Raw genomic sequence first — 12,189 nt, forward strand, 5'->3', positions numbered from 1 at the left:
TTACTTGACAGTGTTCATTTTAGATTGTCTATTTCAGAATTATTTATTGTATTAATTATAATACCAGAACTAATCACGTGGTCATTTCGCCCTAGGTATTGATTGGTTGCAGTAATTGATACTTGATATCATTTCGTTAAGACAAGGACAAAGGTGTGTCTTTGCTTTATTTTTTACCTGATGTATATAACTTTTTGTCCGTAAACTCAATATGCATTGGATAAAAAGCAATGAGTCTGTTGAACGGGGTAGTTTGATAAAACCGAATTTCAATGAATAAAGGTACACGTGTTAAGGTCATTGCATCATCATCCCTCTACAGTTTCATAAGTTGTTGTTTATTAAAGCCCATTTTTAAGCCTATCAAAAAGAAAAATGACATTCTCAGTGTTCTATCGCAACAGAATTCCTGAACACTTTTTTTTTCCATAACACCTGTTTAAAGATGTGAGGGTTGCTGCTTGTAAGTAAAATAATGTACCAAGGGTTCCTAGTGGTAAAGTTGAAGTCTTGGATTCAACAGAAATACAATTACTTTTTAATTAAAACAATAACAAATCTGAAATCTTCTCAACTCGTGTAATTACCTATAATTACTACTAAACATTTGTCTGTCAACAGTATTTTTGGATACAACTCCTTTTGTTGTTTACCTTTTGACATTGCCTGTAGCATATTATGAATTTAACTGTTTTAAAATATCAAGAATTCTTCAACGAGCTAACAATTACGTGTACACGGAACACGTGTTTAGTGCGGTCAACTGACATTTAAGTTTGAGATCTTTGGTGCATTCATACATTTATTAATAAATTGAGATGTGGGGTATAGGTCAATCTGGCAGCTCAGGTATTTGAAAAAATGTTTCCTAAACTTTGACTGTTCGGAAATATTTATTGACAATAATTTCTCTGTCAGAAATTGATATAAAGACATGATAAAGACATCTGCCATTGCTAATATTAACTGATATAACTTAATTTGTTGTTTGATGTCTTGGTCTATAATAGCTCATTTCGGGGTTTTTTTGTGGATCCGTTAAAATTTATAATGAATTTTCAAATACTGAAAATGTTAAAGGCAAATTTAAGAGTTTTCATTCAGCAGTATTGTTCGCGTAGATATGAAATATAAACATAAGCATGAGTTTTATACAAGATCCATCAGAAGATGCAACTATAAAAATTCAAACAAAAAAATGTAAAATAAATGGTACTTGTAATTCAATATTCGAAACACGCAAACAGCATATCTTTAAAAAAGAGAAAGGGGGAATCGAAATGCACATTTCCAATAAAAAAACAGATTTTTCAGTGTTAATATTTTTGCTGGATTCTGATATAATGTTTTAACAGGGAAGTCCATTATTTGTCTTTTAGTATTTTTTTTTTTGGCATGGAATTGTCAATTTGTTTTTAACTTATGATTAAAATATTCTTATGGTATCTTCGGCTTCTCGTTTATATGATCAAAGATACAAAGATCTTTTGAAGATATGGATTTGACGTTTAAAGTAATCGACTCAATTAATCTAATCAAGTCTGGCGGAGTAGGTTCTGCACCTACTAATAGCATGCTATGATAAGGTTTTAATAATTGCAATGACCAACCACGAACAAAACAGAATGCAGTGAAAATAGCTACAATGTATATATTTTCTAACGTCGACTGAGTCCCTTTGAATCAGTATTGTTGCTATGTACAAACTATTCGCACGAAGGATATTTTACGCGCATTTGACGGTATTGCCAAATAAATGATCATAATCTTGTTGCAAAATGTCCACAGTAACAGTAGTGGTAGCAGTTTTCGACCTTTCGAAATGTTTTCTTAAACGATGCCTGGCAGAAGCAACCATTTTTTAAGATCGACATCAGAATCACACATGGAATGTTAGACAACATTGTGTCGTCATGTGTCATCCTTATCTCAATCCCGAGAGGGTTCAAATGATCTCTACAATACATCTTAAGATACCAGTATAGATAACAGTCGTCTGTTATTTTACCTTGTTTGTCCTATTCCCGACACTATTACAGTATTCAACAATAATTCGAATTTGCATGGCGAAGTGTATCCTGTCATCGCGTCCGGTCTCGCTCCTTTAGGTGTTCATGCAATTCCCCTCGTTTTTGTTTGTAAACTTGGTTTGTCTCTTTTTATTAGAGTTACGAGATTTGAGCATCAGTAAACTGTCTTCCTATTTAACATGTAAGTAAGCGGGTATAGGGATTAAAAGAAGATTCTGAGGAATGTAAGACAACAAGACGCTTATAAAGCCTATTTGGGGAGACAGTGGTGCATGTCTGGTACAATATTAAAGCCAATAACTTATGATTAATTCCACCTTATTAATGGTATGTTGCTAATTAGCACAGTGGTTTCAGAATAAAAACTAAATATGGAAAATGTAAAACGTTGACGGTCATATGAAGTAGAATGACAAAAACGAAGGATGGAGGACAAATGAACGAAAAGCCGTCCTGTTGAGTGTCATAATGTAAACTGATCAAATCTAATATGAAACAATAATTCGAATCAATTAAAAGACTAAAGTCATTGGCCGTTAGCTTACTCGTTTGAACTGTGTTTAATTTGTCATTACGGGGTCTTTTATAGCTAACTATGCGGTATGGGTTTTGCTCGTTATAGAAGGCCATACGGTGACCTTAATTTGTTAAATTCTACGTCCTTTAGTCTCTGGTGGAGTGCCGTCTCATGGCGATCTTACCACATCTTCTTATTTTGATATATAATACAAAATAACAAGGCTTATAGATTTCATAATCTCTATATACAAATGAGAAAACCTTACGAGGGAAAAAAATGTCTGAAAGACATATAATTCATTCATACCGGAAACTTAATGATATGCTGTATTAAAACGAAGTCATATATAGTAAACGCAGGTAGTAAACTAGAGACGTAAGCTACATAAAGGTAGGCTTTAAGTCATTATTGCTTCGTGGGAAATTTGTCAGTGACAATTTAGACATTTCTCAAATAAAAGTATACCGAGCAGTTGCATTACATGTCACATACAATAGCAACCCATGAATGAACTAACACATTATTAGTGTATGGTCTTACTACTTGTTTTATTTACCTTATTTGTTTTGTTGGTCACTTCATTTGCGGGGTAGCGTTTGTTTATTTTGAAGGAAAAACAATACTGGTAAATTTTAAACATTAATTTAAATTTAAACGTTGTTTACATGTAATTTATATTATTTTGCAAGAATCATGTTTAACCTTTTGCACCATTTAATTTTCAGAAGTCAGGCTATTGTGCGGTTCTAAACTTAAAATAATATGAATTAAACCGGTATGCATTGCTGTGGCTTTTCATTGTGCAACTACTGTAACCAGTGACAGTATGAAACCAATGAATATTTATGCAGTTCGTTTGATGCGATGTAAATAAAAGCAAATGCTCAGAATGTGACACTTGTACGCGATATTTTTCCAAAATGTTTATTTTGGGTTCTATCAAAATAAATATATAATTCCGAGTACTTTTATATTTTCTGACAAAACGAACTAAAGATTTCTTGTTTTAAGACCGATTCTTATTTGTCAAGAATATTTGTGAAAATTACTCGAGTAAATCAATTCTACACTGTCTCTGTATCGTTCTGCCTTATGGCAAATTTCGCCGTGTGCCACACCATTAATAATATCATTTCAATCGTGTTAAGCGAAAAGCAACAAGCAGTTACTGTAAGAACATGTACTTCTTATAGATCATGTTTTGTTTTCCTTTTGACAGGCCAAACACTCAACAGACAAATCATGTGGACGATATTATCGTTAGAAAAATAAAAAAAAATAATAACGTCTTCCCCGTCTGTTTACATTGGAAGATGGGAATTCCGATTAATCTTTATTTAACCAACGTTTTACGGTAAAACCACCGCAAATGTTCTGGTCAGTCGTGGTGAACTTGAAATTGGTGTTATATAACTACTGGAGTATAGACGTTCTAAGGAACGTGTTAGATTCTTTCATTCTGACATTTATGGATGCTAGTATTCGGACAATTTCTAATGAAAGCATCTTGACCATTTTGGATGGCAGAATCCCAAATATCACTTGAAAATTACAAATGGGATGGTGTTATCCAATCAAAAAGATAACGAATATAAAAATAAAAAGATGTGGTTTGATTGCCAATGAGGGAACTCTCCACCAGAGACAAAATGACATAGAAGTTAACAACTATAGGTTATCGTATGGCCGCCAACAATGAGCAAAACCCATACCATATAGTTAGCCATAAAAGGCCTCGAAATAACAAATGTAAAACAATTCAAACGAGAAAACTAACGGCCTGATTAATGCACAAAACAATGAACGAAAAACAAATATGATATACAGCAACAAACGACAATAAATAAATTACAGGCTCCTGGCTTCAACAGGCACATACATAATGTGGCGGTGTTAAACATGTTTGCGGGCGCCCAACCCTCCCCTTACCTAGGAAATAAGTGTAACAGCACTATCTTTAGGCGTTTCCAGTATTTCAGTTGCATTTAGATGCCACAGTGCTCTGCATTTGAAAATTAAGCATCCAGGACAACTATTTATTCTAAAAATAGAAATTAACATGGCCAAGCAGATTTAAATAGATGCCACATATAACTTAACAGAAATGTAATTTGAAACAAATATGTAACACCAATTTTATGATGTTCAGCAAAATTTACACAACAAAAGAGCTATTTATATGTTATTTAAAAGATTTATTTAAATAACCGTTCGCAAGAATCCAGAATTTTTGTTGATTATTCATAAGGCTGTGTTCGAAAAGGAACCGTTTGATTTGATAAAGTAAAACGTTCTTCAGTTTAAAGTATACAAACATATAAATAAACTCACTTTGTAATGTTTTTGTTAATTTCCTACCGTGCGAGGACTGTATAGCCAGTCAAGGTCGTTAAAAACTCCCATCATCATCATTAATTTCCATAAATGACAACACTCACAGATATGCCCATACTATTGTTATATTGCTTTATACACACGTTTGATGTATGTTTACATCTGTAATTATGTTTCGTTTTATTTTCCATTAGTTTCGTATTTTCTTGATAGACTATCGCTCCATAGGCTTACATGCAAAACAGCTGATCTCTTTTTTTACATTTTTTTGATATCATGTATGTAGTAAAAGTGAAATTGTGATTTAATAGGGGAAATTGCATCATGCCATGAAGAATAAAAAGTTCTGAAATCTGAAGTCGAAACCATTTTGTTCTTTCTGTTTGCTGTTTATACTAGTCCGCACCACTTCCAGCAAACACTCATGCCTTGGTCTCCCAAAAATGATGCAAAATTTTATTTACATATAGCTAGATGTTTCAATTCAGCATAAACTTTTATTCAACAGTAAATATTGAGTCCAGAAAATAAATCTTAAAATATGCCATATTATATTTCAATCCGTGTTTTGACATGCACCGGAAACACCTGAAACCATGCAACGGAAACATTGGAAACCATGCACTGGAAACACAGGAAACCAGTATTGGATCGTATTGAATAAAAACCCGCAATATCATGATTAACCAAATTTAGATTAGTATTTTCATTTTTTGTTTGTTCATTTCTATTAATTTCTACTTAATTATGTTTATTAAGGTGATGTGTTCTTGCTCCTATTCATGCGAACATACAATAACAGTAGTGCTGCCCCTCTATTCTTATTTTCTACATAACAATAGAGAGACATCCCGTTTAAACTAGTTATTGTAAAATCGTTCAAACATTAAATAGTTAAAAAAATGGAAATAATTAAGAAATTTTGAATTAAAAAAAAACAAATTTATACACCAAAATAATCAAAAGATAAAGAAAGAAAAAAAAAGTAGTCAAGGCCGTAAGATGACCTATAGTTGTTCACTTCTATATCATTTGGTCTCTGGTGGAGAGTTGTCTCGTTGGCATTTATACCACATCTTCTTATTTTTGTATGTCACAGTAAACATGTGTTTGCCAAAATTTTAACTTGTGAGTAAAATTCGCTTTATTTCATTAATCATGTAACAATGATGCATATGATTTCACATGTTAAATAAGTCCAATTTCATTTTAAGAAACTCTTAATGTTTGTAAACCCTGAAGGTTCATATCTTGTGCAACTAATAGTAAAGAATTAAGTGTTGAACGTACCCAGACCACCATATGGGATTTTATCTAAAGCTGCTAAGACATTAACGACAATACCACCTGTATTTCTTCAGTGCCTTACATCACTTTTAGATATTTTATATAAATATAGTTACATTCGTACGGTTGGTAATGCTACACCATGTACACGTTTGATTGAAGCAGGGATTTAACACAGAACATGTCATTTAAGGAAACTGAACTTAACTGTACAGTTTATCTTTTGTTTTAGCCATGGTGTATACTGTTTATTTTGTTGTTTCTGTTTGTAATAGACTTTTTACTTGTATAGCCCATGTGGATCTTTTCTCTCGTTTTAGATAAAAATGAGAATATAATATAAAAGAGCTTCTTAGATGCATGTTTTTTATTAGTTGTTATTGGCTTTGAACTAGCTGTCAGTACCTGCGAGTACTCTCAGATCTGTACTTAGTGTCTTTTTGTTGTGGGGATGTATAAGTACCCTGCCACGTCCGCTCTGTGTTTTTGTTAGATGTATTTCTGCTTTGCATCCCTCTGATGAGTTCAACTGATTTTTATAGTTTGTTCTTATGTTGTACTGTTACACCACTGTCCCAGGTAAGGGGGAGGGTTTGGCGCCAGCAAACTAGTCTAACCCCGCCACATTCTGTATGTGCCTGTAATTCAGTGGTTGTCGTTTGTTGCTGTATATCATGTTTGTTTTTCGTTCATTATTTTGTACATAAATCAGGCCGTTAGTTTTCTCTTTTGAATTGTTTTACATTTGTCATTTCGGGGTCTTTTATAGCTGACTATGCGGTATGGGATTTACGCATTGTTGAAGGTCGTTTGGTGACCTATGTATCATTTAGTCTCTTGTGGAGAGTTGCCTCATTGGCAATCATACCACATCTTCTTATTTTTATATTGTTGTTAATTTTAGGTCACTCATCATTTAAAAGAACATTTCTGTTCAATATAATCAATAGTGCCCCCGAGATCGGATACGTGAAAAAAAATAAAATGTTAACTTCAGAAGGAATATTTTTTTTTGTCACCTAAAATCACATTCAACTAATTAAACACTATTAAATGTTTGCTCAATAGAACACCAAGGTTTCTTATTGTGATAATATACTTGACATATGTCATATTAATATACTTCTGTTCATGTCAAAATGCCAGATTTTGATTGGTTATATGAGGGAGATAATATACTCTATCCCATGGCAAATACACAATTACCCTTCCTGGAGACGCTAGATCAAGTGTACGCTTTCTAGAATACGGATGGTTGTTATGTACAAGACGTCATAGTTTATTAATTCGAATTTGAAATTTAATATAGTAATAAAAAAAAACATTCAGTATACTAAATTAAATAACACATATCTGAGAGAGTGATAGAGCAGATTGTTACACCTCGAAAAGACATTGTCAACCTTGGCTTTGCCTCAGTTGACAATGTTTTCTCGGAGTAACAATCTGCTCTATCACCCTTTCATATATGTGTTATTAAATTTTATATAATGATACATGGAAAAAACAATTTACAAATTTTCCTTATAGTAGAATTGAATATTGCCATATCATGCATCAGAGACAACAGTAATTTACCGACGTTCTTAATTACAAAATATGATACAATTTACATGTTCATGATATGATTGCCTCTCACCTGTACTGTGGATTTCGATTAAATTGTAACGATACTTCGTGAACAATATCGAGTAATGTTTCTATGCTAATATCATTTACTTATTTAGATAGTAAAGATGAGAGGAAATATCCTCTACATTGATATCATAATTGTAATTCAGACAGTATAGGTGATTGGCAGCCATATCAAAAACATGTATTTTTACAATCTCCGGCGCCGAGTTCATATCCGTTCCGTTCTATACTACGTAACACTAGCACTCAATATGAGTGAAGTATTGCGAACGGATATAAACTCTGTGCCGGAGATTGGTATTTTTATATCATTTTTTTTCTAATTAAGACTGTAAAACTATACACCTTAATTAATATAGCAAATGAAAGGAACACTATTTTCTGTAAACAAAATACGTTGAATAATTAACAGTTAATATTTTGTTTTGTATCTATCAAATTTTAATAAACACTAGGGAAAAAGAAAAAAAGGTCAATCACCCAAACGCCTGTGGTTTCACTTACCAACGTAAAAGGGTGACAGGATAAATGCGCCTTAAATTGACTCTAGCAAACTTCTAGACAAGGTAACAGGTACACCAAGATTTAGATATTTTGTCAAAGATAAAGGATTTCATTTAGTAACTTGTGCCAATCATGGTTCGGAGAACGAACTGTGTCTTCCTGCGTTAGAATTTATTAAAAATTAACGATATGGTCTAAATTCTCAGATGGTCCGGCCCGTTAATAACCCAACGAGTATATACCCAAATCATCTTTATCCTTGGTTGTTATAAGACTCGTTGTTGCTAGGTTGCTCTCTTCGAGGTCCGCGCTATAGGTATATAAGAACACCGATACATTGTGCGAGTTTGTTCATTTGTATTTGGCTATGGACGAGTAAAGCATCGTGAATTTATATACAACTTAAAGATCTTTCAGAAGAATTTAGATGCTGAGAAGTAAGTTCATAAACCACTAGGATTAAGTTGAAAGCTTGTGGTTTGAAGCAAGCAATTTAGAAGTCTTTACGATAGTTGCAAGCTACCGGGTTGTTCCAAAACTGTAATTTCCCACGAGAATGGTCGTAGTCCCTCGAACAGGTAGCTTGTGATTGTCTGCATGGTGACTTCGGTGTTTCAGAGACCTGGTGTCTCGGAGACTAGGCGTCTCAGGAACTTGTGGTTTGAAAGTTTGATGCTCGGTTTATATAGACTAAGTTTCTAAAGGTTATTGTTAAACAAATTCGTTTGGATCTAGGAGTTAGTTAAAGAATTAAGGATAAATTGAAGTTATTATAGTTTTTAGACTTTTTGATACAAAAATAATTAGGTCTTTCCACTTTTCTGTGGAAAGACCTATGGTATTTGTTCTGATTATTATTTTTTTCTTCCGCCAAATTTTGTTCTCGCGTAAAATTTTTGTTTCGCAATATGTCGCTAAGATATTTCTTATATAGTATCATACAGTTTATGCGCTTTTTATTTTCACCCATTCTAAGCCGAACAATTTTCTTTGTAAGATTTATCTCCCTATTCACTGTTTATCAAGTGTGTGCATCTCCTAGAAATAAAAAAAGATATCGACAAAATTCTTTTTCTAAATTGTTCGTTACATCCTCAGGAATTTTTGGCTAAATTGGATCGAAGCGATCCAATGACATCTTTTAGGAGTTATCTACGTTTACCAAATAAATTTGTCGTTATGTTTTTGTAACACATAAACCGTAAGCCGTACAAAAAGAAATTGACCAAAATGTTAGTCGCGACATGATATAACTGGAAAGTTTTTGTCGAAATGGTACGCGTCATTGATTTAGGGGTTCCATGCCACTGAAACGGTAAAATGAACACAATTGACTAAGTATAGCTTCAAACTTTGCAGCTATCATGATGTATACATGCATCTTATCTCAATTTATCATCCTCGACCCTCCATCGCCCCCCTTTCTTATTTTTTTTTTTTTTTTTTGGGAAGAATCCCATTTCGCCTTGAAGTTCTGTCCCGAACATTTTACTGTAAAAATGCAATCCCTCTTCTGTACAAACTTCTGAAATAGAAATCCATCCGTGCAAAAATCTGCTCCAGTTCATGTATTTTCTGAAATTAATCGATAAACGTTTTGTTAAAATACTATAACAACAGCATTATTAGACAATAGTTTCCCTGTAAAATGAATGAAGAAAATATATTCCGTTAGACACGTGCGAACCGCTAGATTGAGAAATCAAAATCAATGACGTAGAAATGGCTCCCAAGTTCGTAGATATTACTGAAATCCTACAATCAAATTTCTAAACATGCATTAAAATACAAATCTGTGCTCCCGTAAACATGTGTACGTAAAATGCATGCATGATCCGACATCAATGACCTGTAAATAATAAAACCAATAGTGATCGTGTTTGTCCGATCAATACACATGTGCTCTGTTCAACGGTCTCCCCTGAAAAGAAATTATCTCCAGACATATATATTTGAGCATCACGTGACTTCACATACACCACCGCGCGCGCGGACCTAAAATTAGAATAAAACATTTCATATCCAAATATAGAAAGAGAAACTTTCGAGACAAAATGTTACTCAGTTTTTTCCTACAAGTTCAAACAAAATGCACACACAACACATAAAAGAAACCATGGAGTACGAATTCCAGTAGAAAATAGAGAAATTAAAAAAAAAAAAGAAGATGTAAGGATTTTGATTCATAAGGAATTCCTATGGCTGTCCGTTTGGGAGTGCGGGATGTCTAAGTACGCAGCCACGTCGTCGGTCAGAATATGGACGTTAAGTCCGAGGCCTCGCATAGAGAGAGTGCCATGCAATCTTTCAATCAATTAATCAATCAATCAATCAATCAATCAATCAATCAATCAACCAATCAAACAACCAACCAACCAACCAACTAATCAATCAATATGTTTAATAAAGGGTCCAAGATCGCATTTGTTTCTTTTTCGCTTGTTCCAAGAGACCCTATCCCATGTGTTTAACTAGTATATCAGCCAACCAACCAATCAATCAATCAATCAATAAAAAAAAATCGATTAATCAAGTTTCGCAGGGGAAAGACCGTTTAACAATTGTTTTTAAAACAATTGATTTATATTTGTATCTAATTGTGTTGCTTCTTTGTAGTTAAGATTCAAAGTTAACAGGTTGGTCTCGTAGTTTATAGTAAAACTTCTAATTTGTAGTTGGGTTCAGGGTTAATTAAAAGATTGATATTAAAGCATCTCAGATTCAGTGAAAACGGATACGAACAGATAGTTCACATATAAGCCAAACACGTTACACTCGTATGGTTCAAATACTCTTATTGCCCGGAACATATACATTTTAAGTATTTACTTTGTTTAATAATATTTAAAACAGATTTCGAACTTTCGACATTAAAGATACAGTACTTATATATCGTACCTGTCAGACATACTATAGGTTACAATTACGCAATTATTTGTTAACATTTTACTGGCATCTTTACTGGTTCTCAGAATAAAATCGTGTGCGACTCCTGATTGGTTGACACATGATTGGAATTGCTTTTAGTTGAAAGCTTATCCATTAAGATTCAAAATTTAGAAACAAATATATATATACATATTTAACAAAGTGCAGAAAAAGGTATACAATGTTTTTACTAAGGAGCCATTAAAAAATTTCATTTTTCCAATCAAGTGCAGAAATTATACACTGTTTTCAACAGCATTTTAGGTGAACTTTTTCCGCAAGCCCAAATACTTTTTTTCCTTGTAATACAACGCTTGCACATCCAGTAACAGGAACTGAGAACCATTTTTTCTAGTTTGTTTATTTTTTAAGAAATAAAATATGAAACACTACTGCTACCCTATGGAAAAGGCATTACAAATAATTATGCTCTTGTAAACCTTAATGTAATGCATTTGAATTAGTAAAAATTGACCTTAGATGGAATTTGCTATTATTTTAGGTCCCGTTTTGTCAAATAGCTTCTCAAGGGTTTCGGTACTTATATGTCCTTGGCTTTTGATGAAGGGAAATCAAGAAAAGCGCTTCTGTCACAAACATATATATAAAGAGTTGGTAATGGTCAATGGGACAATATTCAAATTGGATTATCTCCCCTTAACCAGTAAAATTACAACAGAGAAATAACTCAAATGCATTACAACTTACAAGTAATGTCCGATACGTAAGTTATATAGTATGGTTAAAAAGAATTACAACGGATAAAAGTTAATACACAGAACACACCATCAACCGACTCCTCCGAGAAAATAGGGCATATAAGCATAGATAAATAGCCTAGCTTAGTGCAATCAAACAATGTTACAGGTAACAAGAGCGCAATTAATGTATTTTCCATAGGATACCAGTGGTGTTCCGTATTTTATTTCTTGAAGAATACTCAAACATGGC

Source organism: Mytilus californianus, unplaced genomic scaffold (assembly GCF_021869535.1).
Source record: "Mytilus californianus isolate M0D057914Y unplaced genomic scaffold, xbMytCali1.0.p SCAF_8, whole genome shotgun sequence".
NCBI lineage: Eukaryota > Metazoa > Mollusca > Bivalvia > Mytilida > Mytilidae > Mytilus > Mytilus californianus.